The sequence below is a fragment of the Ictidomys tridecemlineatus genome, chromosome 4 (assembly GCF_052094955.1).
Source record: "Ictidomys tridecemlineatus isolate mIctTri1 chromosome 4, mIctTri1.hap1, whole genome shotgun sequence".
Taxonomy (NCBI): Eukaryota; Metazoa; Chordata; class Mammalia; order Rodentia; family Sciuridae; genus Ictidomys; species Ictidomys tridecemlineatus.
The window spans coordinates 57218251-57234837 of NC_135480.1; the positions used below are offsets into that span (position 1 = coordinate 57218251).

Here is a 16587-nt window from a genome sequence, read left to right on the forward strand (position 1 = left end):
CACCTGCTATATCTTCTCATTTTCTTTGGAACTAATCATTACCTTAAAACACAGCTCTACTAAGTGGATAACCAGATTCTGGATACTACCATTCCCAGTAAACTGTGTTCTATTCTCTTCTTATATAACCTGTGGTTACCTCTGTAATTGAGAAATGATTGTCATTCTGAAAGCGAGAAGTCTGTTTCAGTTCTGAAGTCTAAATTTCTATAAATTTGCTCTTATTTTTTTCTTTAGCTTCATAGAACAAATAATTTTTTGCCAGTCCCAGAAATTTCTTTATGGATTTTAAGAACCTGTGAAAAATCCTGCATTCTTCCATGTCTTCTCCTATGTAAACTGAAAGAAATCAGCCTTCTATTTCCTCTTTTCCTAATGCACTGCAATATTCTTGTATAGCCCCCTGTAGGTTAATCTGGCACTATTATCAGAAGTGATTTTTGTGACTGTGAGGAAAGTGAAAAATAGGGAGACCAATTAAAAAGGGTCAGAGTTGTCAAATAACATATGGATAGCAAAATCTACAGGATTGGGCTAGCCTCACACCTACCATTTCAAGGCTAGGCACAGGAAACATTTTCCATTTTCTATAGCCTTACAGTTTTTGTATGGAGTCTCTCTTTTCATAAAGGCTCTCACATATTAATCTCCTCTTCCTTTCATGGTCTCCTGTCTCACTGGAAGTCCTCTAGGCAATGTTCTATGCTGGTCCTAGGGGGTGCCCCTTCACATTTTTCTGTGTTTTTCTCTACCTTCCCTAGCTCAGATCTTTCTGGACCATCATCAGGTTGGGTGGTCCCATTCCCCATGGCAGGAAGCCTCTTTTTTTCTCTTGGCTGTAGGGCCTTTGCTCCCTCTTGGCAAGTTACTCTGGAGTATGCTGTTCAAAATATTCCCTCCTAGGTTGTTCCCTGGGGTCTCAATACAATGAATAGAACTAGTTAGAAATTTGTTTGAAGAGGAGGCAGAAGTACTAATTGGTTTCTAGGTGGTAGAAACTTCACCTTCAATCCCTACAGACAGTGCTTGAAAAAGTACCCATTAAATACCCTGTTCTTGGGACTTGCCTGGTACCTTAAACTCTCACCTCTCTTGTAGGTCAGTCGTTACAGCTCTTTGGTAAGTAATGGCTAAGGATAGGATCAGGAAAGAGAGATCCATAGTGGCTACATCTATCTATTAACTTTTCCTAACTTTTCCAAATCTGAACAATCAGCCTTCCTGGGGTAGAATTGTGCGCTGTCCATTTTTAGTAGGAAAAATAAAAAACACAGGCAATATTCTACCTTGTCAGAAACTGATCTAGACCTTGGTGGAACAAAGGTGGAAAAGGAAGAAAGACCTTTTATGGAACAGGGCGAGAGAGGGATTGAGGATGTAAGAATTCCTCACTCCATCACAGGCAAACATTCATCTAGTCCTAGGTTAGAAATAGGTTCTTTGGAAGAGTGTTCCTCTGTGAAACCTGCAGGGTTTATGAATCCACCCCAATTACAAGTCCCTGACTTCTCTGTTTCCTAGACCCACTGCCTCTCTTTACCTGCATCCTTGATAGAGGTAGAAGATCTGAGTTTACTGGGTCAGATTTTTTTTGTAAGGCACCCAGACAGCCGCAATTCCTGAGTCCCAAGAGGATAATTGAGACATTAACAATATTCTGGGGATAAAGGTTTAAGGAAGGGCAGTTTTGAAGATAATTTGAAGCAGATGTTCTGGTGATCAGAGCCACATCTCTTGACACTCATACTCAGGGGTTGTTGAGGGAAGCAACATGCTATTGGGAAGAAAGGAGGGAGCATTTTCTGGGAGGATGTGGTGCTTTTAATTGGGTAGCTCCTGTTTGCTACACAGCATCCACCCATGGAGGTATCTGGTTTGTCTCTCAATTTTGAAAGTTTTTGTTATTCTTAAGCAGACTCCTCCCTAAAGTAGTGTCTATTATAGTTCAGTGAAAACAATAATATTAAAAATCAAACTATTTTCAGTATTTTTGACAATGAATTTTTACATATTACCTCTTATTCAATTCCCTCCAAGCCTTTTTGAGATAGATTCTAGTATAATCATTTTGCATGTGAGGAAAATTGAAGTGTCCTGATGCTCTTTTAAGGTCACACAGCTGACATTTGACAGAAAAGGGGCCCTGAACCAGTATGTTGATTTCTTCTCGATAGTCTATTCCATGACACTAAAACTCTAGGTCCACTCATACTTTCCCGGCCCACACACCTTCTGCCATCATTGCCTGGTCTCCTCAGCAGCTGTAGTTGAAGGCATGGGGAATAATTATATGTGTTTTCCCTTGGAGATAAAAAGGAAACTTTCTTGGACATTTTAAAGCTGTGCCATTTCTTTCTTGGACTTTGTTCCAGGCTGAGTTCTTTCCTTTATGCTTAGAGACCTCTTTTGCTGTCATTGAGGCTATAAAAATCAATCTGGCTGTACCTTTTTTATGCTTAGAATGTGAGTTGGTGAAATCATTTATCTTACATTCCAAAGACTTCTCAGACCTAAGAACCAGGTATCTGTGTGTCCTTGTGTCTGTTTCTCACAAGTGAGGATTGTGGTACTTGAGGTATTGAGATGTCAGAAACACATAATCCCTAAGTCCTCCCTATCGGCCCTGTTATTTAATCCCTTTGTTTTACCCTCTATGGCTGAGGGGCTTGGAGGCATACAGGAGCCGTTGATTACACCATGACAGGGTGCTGTCATCTAGGTTGGAGGCCAGTAGATGTGAGCAGTGGTCTGGTTCACTCATACAAAGCCATGATGCTGGGTAAGTTACTTCTTTCCAGATCTCAGTTTTCTAACCCATAAAATTATGTATTGAACGTGGCATATCCTGGGGATATGAATAATGTAAACTATTAGTGTGAAAACTTGAAGAGAAGAGCAGGAAGGCACATCTGCCAGTTTTCTTTCCTGTTCTCATGAAGGTGACTGTGATCCAGAATTCTTTGGCCTTTGTGGTGCTGTTGTAACCAAGAGCCTCTGTTTCCTGCAGGTCACCACAATGATAAACTTTGTGTCAACTCCAGTACAATATCACCTTGTAGGAGGGGAAAACATGGGAGGTTGTAGACTCAGACAGACTTGGTAATATTGGAAAGAGAAGCAAGGAAGAGCCGATCAATGTTGGAGTCATCAGGGAGCATGTTATTCGTTAGTCTTGGCATTCAAGTGAAGTTTGGAGGAGTAGGATGTCTCTAAACTAAGGAATTTTCTAATGTCAGATTTTTGGTGGTTTCAGACGAAATTTAGTAGAATAAGGCCAGAGGATCAGCTGAGGTCAGTGCTGATTAAATCAAACACAAGCATGCAGAATTTGGGAATATGAATTTCATGGGAATAATTTTTATTCAACAATTCCTGGGCATCCCCTTAAAGTATATGGATATGTAACCTGGAACCTGGTTTCTGAACTTCCTGTTCAATGTATTGCCTACCAACTTGCCTCTTCTGTGTTTGAAGATTTTGCAGAAATATTGACTGAACTGAAAATTATTTTTTACTTTCCCCCTGAGAATGATTGGGGAAATTGATGTGGTGGTGGTTGGTGGTGTAATGAGACCATGTGTCTCGAGTTCCCAATTTCCCCATTATTGTGTCTCACCTGCCTGCTTTTCTTTGCAGAGGCCCTTTGTTCTTCCATGTGGGATGATGGCCGAGATTCTTTCCAACAACTCTCATCTCTTCCCACATACCTTTTTCTTAGTTGGCATCCCAGGACTGCTGCTGCCCACATTTGGATCTCTCTTCCTTTCTATTTCATGTTTTTCTTGGCACTGACTGGGAATGGCATCCTGCTTTTTCTCATCTGGACAGAGCACAGTCTTCATCAGCCCATGTTTTTGTTTCTGGCCATGCTGTCTTTTGTTGACCTGGTCCTCTCCCTTTCCACTCTGCCCAAGATGCTGGCTATATTTTGGTTTGATGCTACAGCCATCAGCTCCTTCTCCTGCCTTTCCCAGATGTTTGTCATCCATGCATTCTCTGCCATGGAGTCAGGGGTGCTCGTGGCCATGGCTTTCGACCGCTTTGTGGCTATCTGTAATCCACTGCATTACGCAACCATCCTGACCCCAGTTGTTGTCACCAAGATTGGGGGCCTGGTGGTGCTTCGAGGTGTGGGGTTGACCATCTTCTTTCCAAGCTTGGCTCGTCGACTGCCCTACTGTGGCTCGCACATGATTGCCTATACCTACTGTGAACATATGGCAGTGGTAAAGCTGGCCTGTGGGGCCACCACTGTGGACAACCTCTATGCTTTTACCGTGGCAGTCTTTCTTGGTGTCGAGGATGTGGCCTTTATTGCCTACTCCTATGGGCAGATTGTGAAGACTGTGACGTGTATTCCCTCACCCGAGGCGCGTGCAAAAGCAGGCAGCACGTGCACAGCTCACGTCTGTGTCATCTTCTTCTTTTATGGACCAGGCTTTCTTTCCGTGGTCATGCAGCGCTTTGGGCCACCCACAGCCTCTGCTGCCAAGGTCATCCTTGCTAATCTTTACTTGCTCTTTCCTCCTGCATTGGATCCCATTGTCTATGGGGTTAAAACCAAGCAGATGCGGGAGCAGCTGTTCACAATTCTAGACTCCAAACAGATTGATCCCACTTGAGTATAATTTTCATCAGCTGAACATCAGGGGCCACAGTGGCCCTCTCCCATGGGGCAGAAGCCTCACAGCTCAGGTACACTTGTCTGGTGGGGACAGTGAAGATAAAGGAAATAAAGTTATCTTTAGAGGCTGTAAATTGCAAAATAACTTCTGGATTCTGTGATGTTCAGCTATTAGGGAAAAAGACTAAGAAGGGCTGTTATATCTCAACTAATAATTAAGCAAGTAATTTTCTGATACCATTTTTATCCAAAAGCTTATAGTTTATTTGTGCTGATAATACAAATACATCAAGTAACTAAGAAACAGGACTTTGATGGATCGAGATTCAAGTGACTGAGGGGTTCAGGGAGAGAGGAACTGGATACCTATTTTGGGCACTGAAACAAACAGGGCACCTTCTGTCACACGGCACTCACACAGCCTGTGCATGGGAGTAGATAGGTCCTTGTTACCAGAGAAACTTTGGCGTTAGAGAAAGAGAAATGCCAATTTATGGATATTTTAGAGTTCAAGTTTATGAGAAAAAATACTTTAAAATACTCATATATTATCTAACTCCAGAATTGCAGATAAAGCTTGGTTTCTTTATTCTACGTACTTTCTCAGTCTATGGATAGATGACCTCAATGACTCCTATAATATTATATACTTTTACTTCTTGGAAGAAATGGTAATTATTATTTTATTTCTTCAATTTTAGTCTCAAGAGCAGAGACTTGAGTTAAGCATGCTCTAAGTTTATTGCACACAATAATAATTTTTAAAATTCTTGTTTTGTTTCTTATTTTTTGTTTTCATTTCTAACTCTTCTCATTCTCTTCCCAGTCCCTACCATTGGCACCCACTTTACTGTGTTTTCATGTATTCTTAAAATTGTACATATCTGTGAAATTTATAGTGTTGTCTGAGTGTTATACCTTCCTAATTACACAAGTGCCCTTCTTCAGGTTCCTCAAATGTGTATGTTCCCTCTAGCGAGGGTTGTCCCAGCTCCTCCTCATGGAAATACAACTCCTTGTTCTATCCTCATCACTTCTACTCATTTTGAACTTCAGTTCCAGCCTCAACTCCTTGGAGGAAATTTTTCTAAGTACATCAAGTTACTCATTTTCTCACCTCAGAGTACAGTGTATGTATCTTTCAATTTATAATTATATATAAATATATAATGATATATATAATACATTAGGTAATCTAAACTATATATATCATTATAATGTTATGCTATATATGTAATACACATACTTATATGTCATTGTATATACATATAAATGTGTATGTGTATATAATGTATAAAGGTGTATATATGTGTAAATATAATGATCTCTGTCCTGGATCCCCAGTAGAACATGATTTCTATTGTATTCTTGCATGTGATACGCTCTTAATAAATGTTTGATTTATAAAAAGATCTTATCTAGGCCCTAGTGTATTTCTTCATTAGTCACATTAACATTATGTGCGTTTTTGAATAAATGAATACACAAGTTTCCATATCAGTAGGCATTCAGTATATTTTTTTTGAAGACATGAAATGAACCATTGTCATCACAATCACATCACAAATACTACTTTCTTCACTATCATCATCAAGACTGACATCTCCTTAACTTAGCCTTGTCAATGGTTGTAATTTCAAATGGTGGTATATTGTACACTGTGCAGAGGCACTGAAGGACATGATTACTGTTTTAAGACAGATTCATTGTTGTGCACAAGCATAGGACAAACAGAAAAAAAACGGCATTTGTCTTCCTTTCATTTTTTCTTTTGCTCCCCTTTCTTCTTTTCTTAATTATGACCTTTCACATCTTGAGTATTTACCATGCTTTCAGTGTAATGGTGAGATGAAATTGAAAATGCAGAAAGTATGATAAAATGTGGTATTGCTCTGAGAGAGACTGGTTCCAAGTCATATTGGTTCTAAATCATAGAGAACAGTCCTCATTGGAGGGTGAGTGGCAGGAGTGGGGTATGGACTGGCTTGCGTTAAAGGGATGTATGACCAACGTTTAGAAGAGCAGGGGCTTGCATTGATAGATGGGTAGTCAGAGGGTTAGGGATAAACTTCCTGTTACAGGAAGCAGAGGTTTGCCTCAAATATTTCCTCTTAAGTAGTTTCTGCTTTATGCCATATACTACGACCTTATTTTCTTCTTTAAATATTAGTCTTTGAGATTATTAGTAAGAAGATGGCTCTTAAAGGCAAAAAGTGGAGACCCAGTTTGTCCCTGTAGCTGATCCAAGGGACAGAGTGGAACAAAGATCTGCAGGAGAGGTGGACCAGCCACAGGATTGCAGAGAAGCCTTCTTTAGATGGGTGGAGGATTGAGTGATGGCTACCACCAAGGGGCTTAGAGGTCTTCAAGTGCTTTGAGAAAAATAATTTTGAACAATTCTACTTTGAATATGTTGTATTAGTGAAAAATCTTGTTCATAAGGGTTACTCTTGAGTTTCAGCTCTTACTCCATGGTACCTTGAGTCCTTGAGATAAAAACTTTGCACACATACTCTCTGATGTTCACAAAATGCAGAGCGGGTGTCATGATTATTCCCATTTTATGTCTAATGAAATGTCATATCTCCTATTCAGCAGGAACCACTTGTTTTCTCATATTTCTTTTCTATCTCTGTTTGGTGGAAGTGTTTAGTGTGCTTGTTCCCAATATAATTTTTAGTTCTTTCCCATAAAACAGACAAGCAAACAAATAAGCACAGACGGGGTACTTCTTCGATATTCATGCATTCATGTATATTATCTTCTACCACTCCCAGTTAATTTTTATCTCTCATCATTACTCTTCTTCCTTAAATGATGACAGGGTCAAAATCTGTGTTTTGATCCCTGTGGGAGACATCAATATGCATGTGGATGACCCATTGACTGCTCTGGCTTTTTATGTCCCTGATTTCTTTATCCCCAAAGCTCCCAAATTCATCTTCCTATTCCCATGATATGTCCTTAAATGTCTGTAGAGAATTCTGCGTTTGCTTCCCAACAGATTTCCAACTTTGTTTAACTCCTTCCTACCCATTCTCTTAGGATGATGTTTTGTTAATGAGAGTCTGTTCATGTCTCAGTCATTTGCTTAAAATCCATCTTGACTTTCCATAGCTCTTTAACATGGCCTAAAAGACCCTGCATGCACAGGTTCCAGCTTATACTCTAGTCTAAGTTCCTGAGTAAATAAATAAAATTATTTATAAAAAAATTATTTCAAGTCTTTGAAAATATCAAATTCTCTCTCTTCTTGCCATATGGATTTTGTACCCTCAACCTACTCCACACCCTCTTTCACTTTAATCAGTACTTCTGGTTGCTGACTTGAATTAGGGAGGTCTTTTATGAGCTCTGCAGACTGGAAAAGTCTACCTAGTATATGCTTTTAACACACAGTAGGCTTAATTTCTAATACTTATAACTGCTATTAACTATTTATGTGATCATGTACTTAATATATATCATCTAGTAACACTTTTTATCATTTTATTACTGTTTTATCATATTGTTTACTTTTTCTAACATCTAGTAGAGTACCTGAAGTTGGTAGATATTTATTACAGATGATCTTTGATTTACGATGGGATTACATCACAAGTTGAAAACATAAAGTCAAGGATTTTTTTTTTCCAGTAATTGGGATTGAACCCAGGGGTACTCTACCACTGAACTGTACATCCTCACCCCTTTTTATTTTTTATTTTGAGGCAGGGTCTCAATAAGTTGTTGAACATGTGATTCTCTTGCCTCAGTCTTATAAATTACTAGGATTATAGACATGCACCACCATGCCAGGCCATCAAAGACATTTAATAAACCAAACCTTTTGAAAATCCAAGCGTAGAAACACAGTACACTGTAAAATAAAAGCTTTTTTTCTTTTGTGTGGCTGACTGGGAACTTCAGTAAGTTCCCAGTTGTTGTTACCAACATCATTAGAGTATTCTATCATGTATTGCCGCTTGGTAAAGATAAAAATTTAAAAAATCATATAGTTTCTACTGAATTCTTAGCATTTTTTCACCATTGTAACATTGAAAAATTTTAATTCATAGAAAATCTGTGTTTATTGAATGAATGAATGAATGAGGCTTTCTATCAGCTGTGAATGAAATACTTGTTGACTGAATGAATGAAAGGCTTACGCACTGTTCCCAAGGAGAGGGTAGCCACTCTTCTTGAAGTGAAGGCTGATGTGGTAGCTACTTCAGAGGTGGGACCAAGAGAAGTTCTTGGTGATGGGGAAATATGATAGAGGAGGATTCAGCACATTTTGTTGGGAATTTCCTGGGTTGGACTGTTTGAGAAGCCCTATTTATCCCACTCTTGCTATGGCAAGGAGGTTGATGTCTGTGAGTGTGTCACAATCCTGCAAAGAAACAGCAAAGTACTTCTGAGTCAGGGAGCATATGTCTTAGATTTGATTACCAAGAAACAGACCCTGAAACTTATTTTTATACAAAGGAAGTTTATTGTGAAGTATGTATATTGGAATGACACCTGTCAAAGATTGAGAGAAGCAGGACTACAGAGAAAAAAGCTGAACTGTGATCTCATTCTCCCAGATGCCTCAGCTAACCCAGTGGGGCCTCTTGAGCTGGGCTGACCCTTCAGTGTTGTTAAGATTGAATAAAGTGAGTTAGGTCTTTGTATTATTCATGTGTTTGTGTTTGTGTGTGTATGCATTAATTATGGAACTCAAGGGTGCTTTACCACTGAGCAACATCCCCAATCCGTTTTATTTATTTTTACTTTTTTTTTGCTGCTCTCACAGTTTATTTAGAAGTTTGAAAATTAAAATGTGGGCATTTTTCCCTACAACAAACTATGCCCTGCCACTCCCAAACCCACAGCTGCTACTGCTACTCTGCTACTTCTCCTACCCTGCTTACCACACACTCTTGCAAAACACACTCATGTATTAACCAACTGTTTGGTAATACAAAGGAACTACAGAGTTGCACAAAATAATCTCATTTACTTCCTGTCACAGGCTATGAATGAAAAATTAAGGGATAAACACACTACTTTCATCCAGATTAAAACTTCCCTAACATTCTTTTTTTCTTCATCTAAGATGTTAAAATCCAAGCAGTTTCACTGGGATGTACTTCCCTTTTGAAGCTGACCTTTGCAACCTTGAGACTGAAGAAACCAGTCTCCCCCGCTGGAGCTTAGCCATGATGCTCTACATCAGGCAAAGTTACCATCCAGGTGCAAATGAGGCTTTAATAGTTATCAAAACTTAAAACCAAAAATGAGTAATGCATTAAAGTGGAACCTTCATATTTTTCTGTTGCAGCAAAAATCTGAAGGTGGCAGAACTGCCACAGAGAAGGCACCTTGTGCTAAAAGTCTAAAGAAGCAAGACAGTTATTTATGGCCAATGTAGTAGAATTGGCTGTCATTGTTCTTTCAGATTTCAGATGTATTGTGGAAGAAAATCCACTTACTATCACATTTCAGGAAACTTTATTAATGACATATTGATGGGTTCCATAAACTTCTTGGAAAAGCGTAAGAGGAAAACTCTGATGTTATACAAAGAAATCTGCTCCTCTCAGGATTCCGTGACAAGGGTTCTATTTTGCTGCTTTCATGTAGGAAGGTATCTCCCCATCCCCTACCTCCCCTGACTTTTCAATCAGGCCCTCTAATCACTTGTATGTGTAATTGATGAAGATCCAGTCTTTGTCTTGTCATCAGTCTCAGGGTGATTACTTGAAGCCACTGTTGGCTTAAGAATATCAGATTCTGGAAATTGATCAAAGTTTGAGACATCAACAATGCTTTAAATTTCAATAGATATTGTAGCATCTCTTTGATATGTTACCAGTCAACACCTTCAAAAAAAGAATAACTTTTTATTTCCTCAACTCCAAAGGCTCAATTCTATGTTCCCATTCATAGCAGAATCTCAAAATTGGATCCTTGGCTTTCTCAGAGATGGGAACTTCCAGAGGAAAAAATCAAAATTTCTTTCCAGTTCATTACCTTCTTACATATCTTTTAAGGGGTCTCAGAAAGTGGGTAGCTGATGAGCATCTCATACATGATCACTTCAAGTGGCCACCAACCACAGAGTTTGTTGTACCTGGTCTGCATGAATACCTCTGGAGCAATGTGCTCAGGAGTGCCTGCTGTGGAGAAGGCTAGTTGACATCTGTTTCTTTCCCAGGTTTCTGCATTCCTTTTGGAGTTCAGATTCTGGAAAGTGAAACCACTCGGGGGGACTATGGTTCAGATTCCTATAAAATTCTGTCCAATGTGCTTTTTTCAGTCCTGTGCAAAGGCAGAAAGTTTCACATGGCCCTTAGTGTCCAAGAGAAGGTTGTCTGGTTTGATGTCTCTGTGGATGAATCCAAGTTGGTGATTAGAATCTATAGGTAATAGAGTCTATGACTAGTTTCTGCTATATAAAACTTAGTTTTCTCTTTGGTCAGAGTGGCTTTTTTTAATTCCCCCAGTATTCATGTACTTTATTTCTTTAAAAAAATTTTTTCCATAGGTTTGTTGAGGTAAAATTCCATAGGTTTGTTGAGGTAAAATTGAAATACAATAAAATACAAATATATGAAGTATGCAATTTGGTCAGTTCCAACATGTATGTAACCAAAACAATCAATATTAAAAGTATTTCTATTACTTTTTAAAAATTTTTGAAATCATGCAGAATCTATTTCCTGCATGATTTATTACATTAGAATTCAATAACCTTAAGATATATAGAACCCCATCCCCACATGTCAACTATTTCAAAATTAAATGGCACACTTATAAATATCTCAGAGGTCAAGGAAGAAAATAAAAGAAAAATAAATAAAAAGTACTTTAAACTAAGTGATAATAAAAGCTTAAAATATCATGATCTCTGGGATGAAACAGTACATAGATTAATATTTATAACTTAAAGTACTTGTATCAGAAAGGAGCTAGAATAACAAATGATTTTCAAATTATGTAGCAGGAAGGAAAAATAAGAGTAGGAGCAGAAATATATAAAATAGAGAAGAAATAATACAGCTAAAATTTGATAAAAATCAAACAATTTTAATCAAGAAAAAAACTTAGCACCCCAAAACCAAATAACCTAAACAATAAGTAGGCTAAGAGACTGAACAGACACTTTACAGAAGAAGAAATATAATCAGTCAACAAATATATGAAAAAATGTTCAGCAACTCTAGAAATTAGAGAAATGCAAATCAGAACTACACTGAGATTTCATCTTACTACAGTCAGACTAGCAATTAGCAAGAATACAAGCAACAGTAAAGTACATGTTGGTGAGGATGTATGGGAAAAGGTACATCATAACATTTCTGGTGGAACTGTAAATTGGTGCAACCACTATGGAAAATGAATTGGAGATTCTTCAGAAAAATGGGAATGGAACCACCATTTGACCCAGTTATCCCACTCCTCAGTTTATACCCAAAGGACTTAAAAACAGCATACCACAGTGACATAGCCACATCAATGTTTATAGCAGCCCAATTCACAATAGCTACACTATGGAACTAACCTCGGTGTCATTCAACAGATGAATGGATAAGAAACTGGTGGGTTTGTGGCTCAGCAGTAGAGTGCTTGCCTCGAATCTAGGAGACCCTGGGTTTGATCCTCAGCACCACATAAAAATAAATAAGTGCAACAAAGGTATTGTGTCCAACTACAATAAAAAAATATTAAAAAAGAAATATATGTATATATATATATATATAATATATTACTCAGCCTTAAAGAAGAATTAAATTATGGCATTTTCAGGTAAATGGATAGAACTGGAGAATGTCATGTTAAGCAAAATAAAACAATCCCAAAGAAACAAAGGACGAATGTTTTCTCTGATATGTGAATGCTAAATCACCATAAAGCAGGGGGTGTGGGCTAGAGAATACTTTGGATTAGATAGGATGGACTGAAGGGAGGAGAGGGATTGGGAGTAAGAAGGACAGTAGAATGAATAGGACATTATTACACTACATGTATATGTGATTACATTACCAATGTGATTCTATATCATGTACAACCAGAAGAATAAGAAGTTATACTCCATTTATGTATGATGTGTCAAAAATTCTGCTATCATGTATAACTAATTAAAACAATTAAAAAAAAGTTTTTAAAAAGTGACTTAATTATGAATTTCCAGCAGTCAACACTCCTAAGTCCTGGAGAACAGGTGCACTGAAACAGTATCCATTAAACAATTTACTGGGGTCCCAGATTGTTCTGTGACAATGAGAAGTCTGAACTCCAGAGCACTTTGGAATTTCCCAGATCACTGAACAGGAGGTTTTCTAGCCCAGCTCTCAGGATGTGCAGGATGATGCAGGGGTCATAATTAACAGTGGACAGAGGTGAGCCCCTATTTAGGTATGGGTGCCACTACCTACTCTGCCTCTCTGCCTAACCACCCATCCCTGAGGGCAGTATCCTTAGCTTCAGGCGCCTCCTGCCAATCTTCAAGCCAGCTTTGGTTTTGTCCAGGTGTGTCTAGAGCCCTCTGGGACCTGCAATTGGTAATAACACCCTACCTTCCCAGTGCCCTGACCACAGTCACTGTCCCTGCCTTGGGTAAACATCAAGACGCTCAAGGTAAAAGTGAAAGAACCAGCCATGAGACAGTCCATGGGATTTCAGGTGGGGAAAATGAGGTCAGACTTGGGGCTTATCATTTGAGGGGCAGACTACTGAGAACTTTTGTTTTTCTCAGAGCCCTTGTGATAGGGTCATTTCTTGGCCTGGTTAGTGTGGTTCTGAGTCTCCCAGTGCCTCTGGTTTAGCATCTCTTAGTTTTATTTCCTCCTGAGACAGAACAGTTGTTTTCCCAGGTCTGACCTGGGCACTGACAGGGAGAGTCAAGCACAAAAAGAGAGATCAGAGGAGGACACATTGCTGAAAGCCAACCTGTGGGTTGACAGATGCCTATAGATGTCATCAAACATTTGGGGTCAGCCTGAGGCAGTCATGGGGCATTCTCACCAGCACATATGGTGCAGGAGGACATAATCCATGCTAGTCTTGCCGGGTCTAGAACTCATGTTTCCTAACTTTGGGAAACTTTAACTGCACTGACCTTGAGTGAGGTCTTTGGTTTTTCCTTGTTTGTCAGAGACTGCAGTGACAAAATACCCGATCCTCATTGTTGGTGCCCAGCTAGTGCAAAAGGACTTCATGGAAATCTGGGAATCCCTGGAGCTGAGCAGGGAAGGTTGTAGTGTAAGTTTTCCGAGTCTGGGCATTTTGTCTTTCCTCAATTCTCTCTGTGCTGCTGAGGCTCTCACAAGCCAGACTTCAGACTAAAATGTGCATTTTCAAGGACATCCCAGAGACCAGGGCACAGTGCACTGTCAGGCATGGTGTATCAATTACTTGTGTGTCTCAGGTCTGTTCTCTGGAGCTCTACCTCTGAATGCTTGACATTTATTATCTTCCTTTCTTATTAGACCAGTATCATGGTCACTCTGCTTCTGTGCCCTCCTCCAATAGCTATGCATGGTTTTGTCTCTCCCTCTTTCTCACTCTCATGGAGTCCAGGCCTCTGTGGGACACAGCCACATCAATGTTTATAGCAGCACAATTCACAATAGCTAAACTGTGGAGCCAACCTAGATGCCCTTCAGTAGATGAATGGATTTAAAAATGTGGCATATATACACAATGGAATGTTACTCAGCAATAAAAGAGAATAAAATGGCATTTGCATGCAAATGGATGGTGTTTGAGAAGATAATGCTAAGTGAAGTTAGCCAATCCCCAAAAAACAAATGCCGAATGTTTTCTCTGATATAAGGAGGCTGATTCATAGTGGGGTAGAGATGGGGAGCATGGAAGGAATAGATGAACTCTAGATAGGACAGAGGAGTGGGAAGGTAAGGGAGGAGGCAGGAGATTAGCCAGGATGGTGGAATATGATAGACATCATTATCCAAAGTACATGTATGAAGACATGAATTGGTATGAATATACTTTATATACAACCAGATATATGAAAAATTGTGCTGTATATGTTTAATAAGACTTGTACGCAAACTGCTGTCATTTATTTTAAAAAAATTAATTTAAAAATTTTTAAAAAAGACATGAATTAAGGAGAAGGGTCAGGTCACATCAAAGAAGAGACTTTCTGCTTAGTGACAGTAGTGATCCCTCATGATCAAAGGAATTCCCTCATATCTCACACACATCTGGGACTCCTCCCTGGCCTCTCAAGGTAGAGAGGTTCAGCAAGACTGGTTCTGTCACAAAGCTCCCAGAGTATCTCTTAGCTTGAAGAACACTGAGGCTTAGCCCCCTCCCTGCTCAAGAGACGCTCCACTGTCTGTTACATCATCCTTATCCCTTAAGTTGAGCCTCTGACTTGCCAGGTTCCCACAATTCTCAGTTCCTTTAAGACACTCATGTTCTTATTCATTTATTCTTTAATTTAGTCATGTGGGTGTTTATTTCACCAACATTCCTTAGTACCAACTAGATTCTAGGCCCTTCTGAAGTTTGTGCTGGGGCTGCTCCAGTAAGGAAGGCATGGTCCCGACTCCTCAAGGACTGACACTGACTGGTTTTACAGTGTGGAGTAATCAGTGCACTGACAAAGCAGTGAGGAGACTGTGATGGGAAAGTGCAGAGGCCACATCCTGCTGCCTGGCAGCACTGGAGGACAGCCTCATGGAAGAGAGGCTGCTTGCACTGGATTTACAAAGACAAGTAGGAGCTGAGCAACATCAGTGCTTTGCTTATTGATCGCTTTGCTTTTTGGTCAGAGAGTTAAGGGCATCTTCCCCTTCAGGTTCCTGAGAATAAAGTCCCTCTGCTTTTCCTCTAAGGAGCACAGAGAAAATTCTTGTTACTTTAACAGCTAATATTTAACAAGCAGTTCTAGGCTTTTACTGTGGCTCGGGAGTCACCCAGGACAAAGAGAAGGCAGGTTATACTCAGCACAAGCTTCTCTCATCTCTCCTGTACCCACAGGTGGACTTCAGCCTCGGTGCTCCTTGGATGCTGCCTGTGTTAAGGCCAGGGCACCCAGCACGTGTGTAGCTGCTCTTTCACTTCTCAGCTAAATGACGGGAAATGGCCTTAATCTTGTGGCAGAAGAGGGTAGCTAAGAAAGCAATCAGCTGTCTCACTGGGTGAAATGTTAAGTCCTGAAAGGTGAATTTTTGTATAATTATGAGATTCCTCTAGAGGTTTCAATAGAAATGTCACTGCTATTTTAAGGTGATTCTGATGAAAAACAAAGACAGGGAGATACATACTCACCAGGCAGTTCATATTTTACTGCTGATATTTTCAGAGTTTTGTGGCAGTATTTAATCATTTTTGATTTAGGAAAAGGCACATGGAATGATCTATGGGTGCACAGTCCACAAAAACTGAGGCCTTCTAGATTATATATATATATATATATATATATATATATATATATATATATATATATATATATATACCCTCAACACAGAAAAACATTTCAGAGTGCCATCTGTCTTTTAAAACAAACATGTAGACACAAACATGCAGTTTCAGATTTTTGTGTTGGTGCTTGAGGGGTTAATCAAGTGGTTAAATAGAACACCTAAGTATTTGGCACTTGATGTTTACATGGAGGGTGACTGAGACTGAGTTATTATAGCATTGTGATGTAAGACAGACATGCCAACAATCTGAAACACAGGAAGAGATTCATGGAGACAAAGAAAAAAGAAATCTGATCTTATACTAAGTCATTCCTTATTATTACTGCTAACGATAATAACTATCATTTATAGAGTTATTTATGTATCAAGATTTCACATGTAATATTTCATAAATATTTAGTATAAACCTGTGAATTTATCTTATTTATCTTACTATAAAGTGAGGAAATGAGGCCTTTGAGAGATTAAGTAGCCTGCCAAAATTTCATTCCTACAATATGAAATGGACATAGCATGCACCTGAATCCTTTGGTGCAATCC

The 16587-nt window shown here is 39.2% G+C and overlaps 2 pseudogenes; one reads left to right on the forward strand and one right to left on the reverse strand.

Moving 5' to 3' along the window:
* Positions 1-39: 39 nt before the first annotated feature.
* Positions 40-5742, forward strand: LOC144377119 (olfactory receptor 52K1-like; annotated as a pseudogene).
* Positions 5743-10209: 4467 nt separating this feature from the next.
* LOC144376813 (serine/threonine-protein kinase 38 pseudogene) lies at positions 10210-11079 on the reverse strand (annotated as a pseudogene).
* Positions 11080-16587: the final 5508 nt, after the last annotated feature.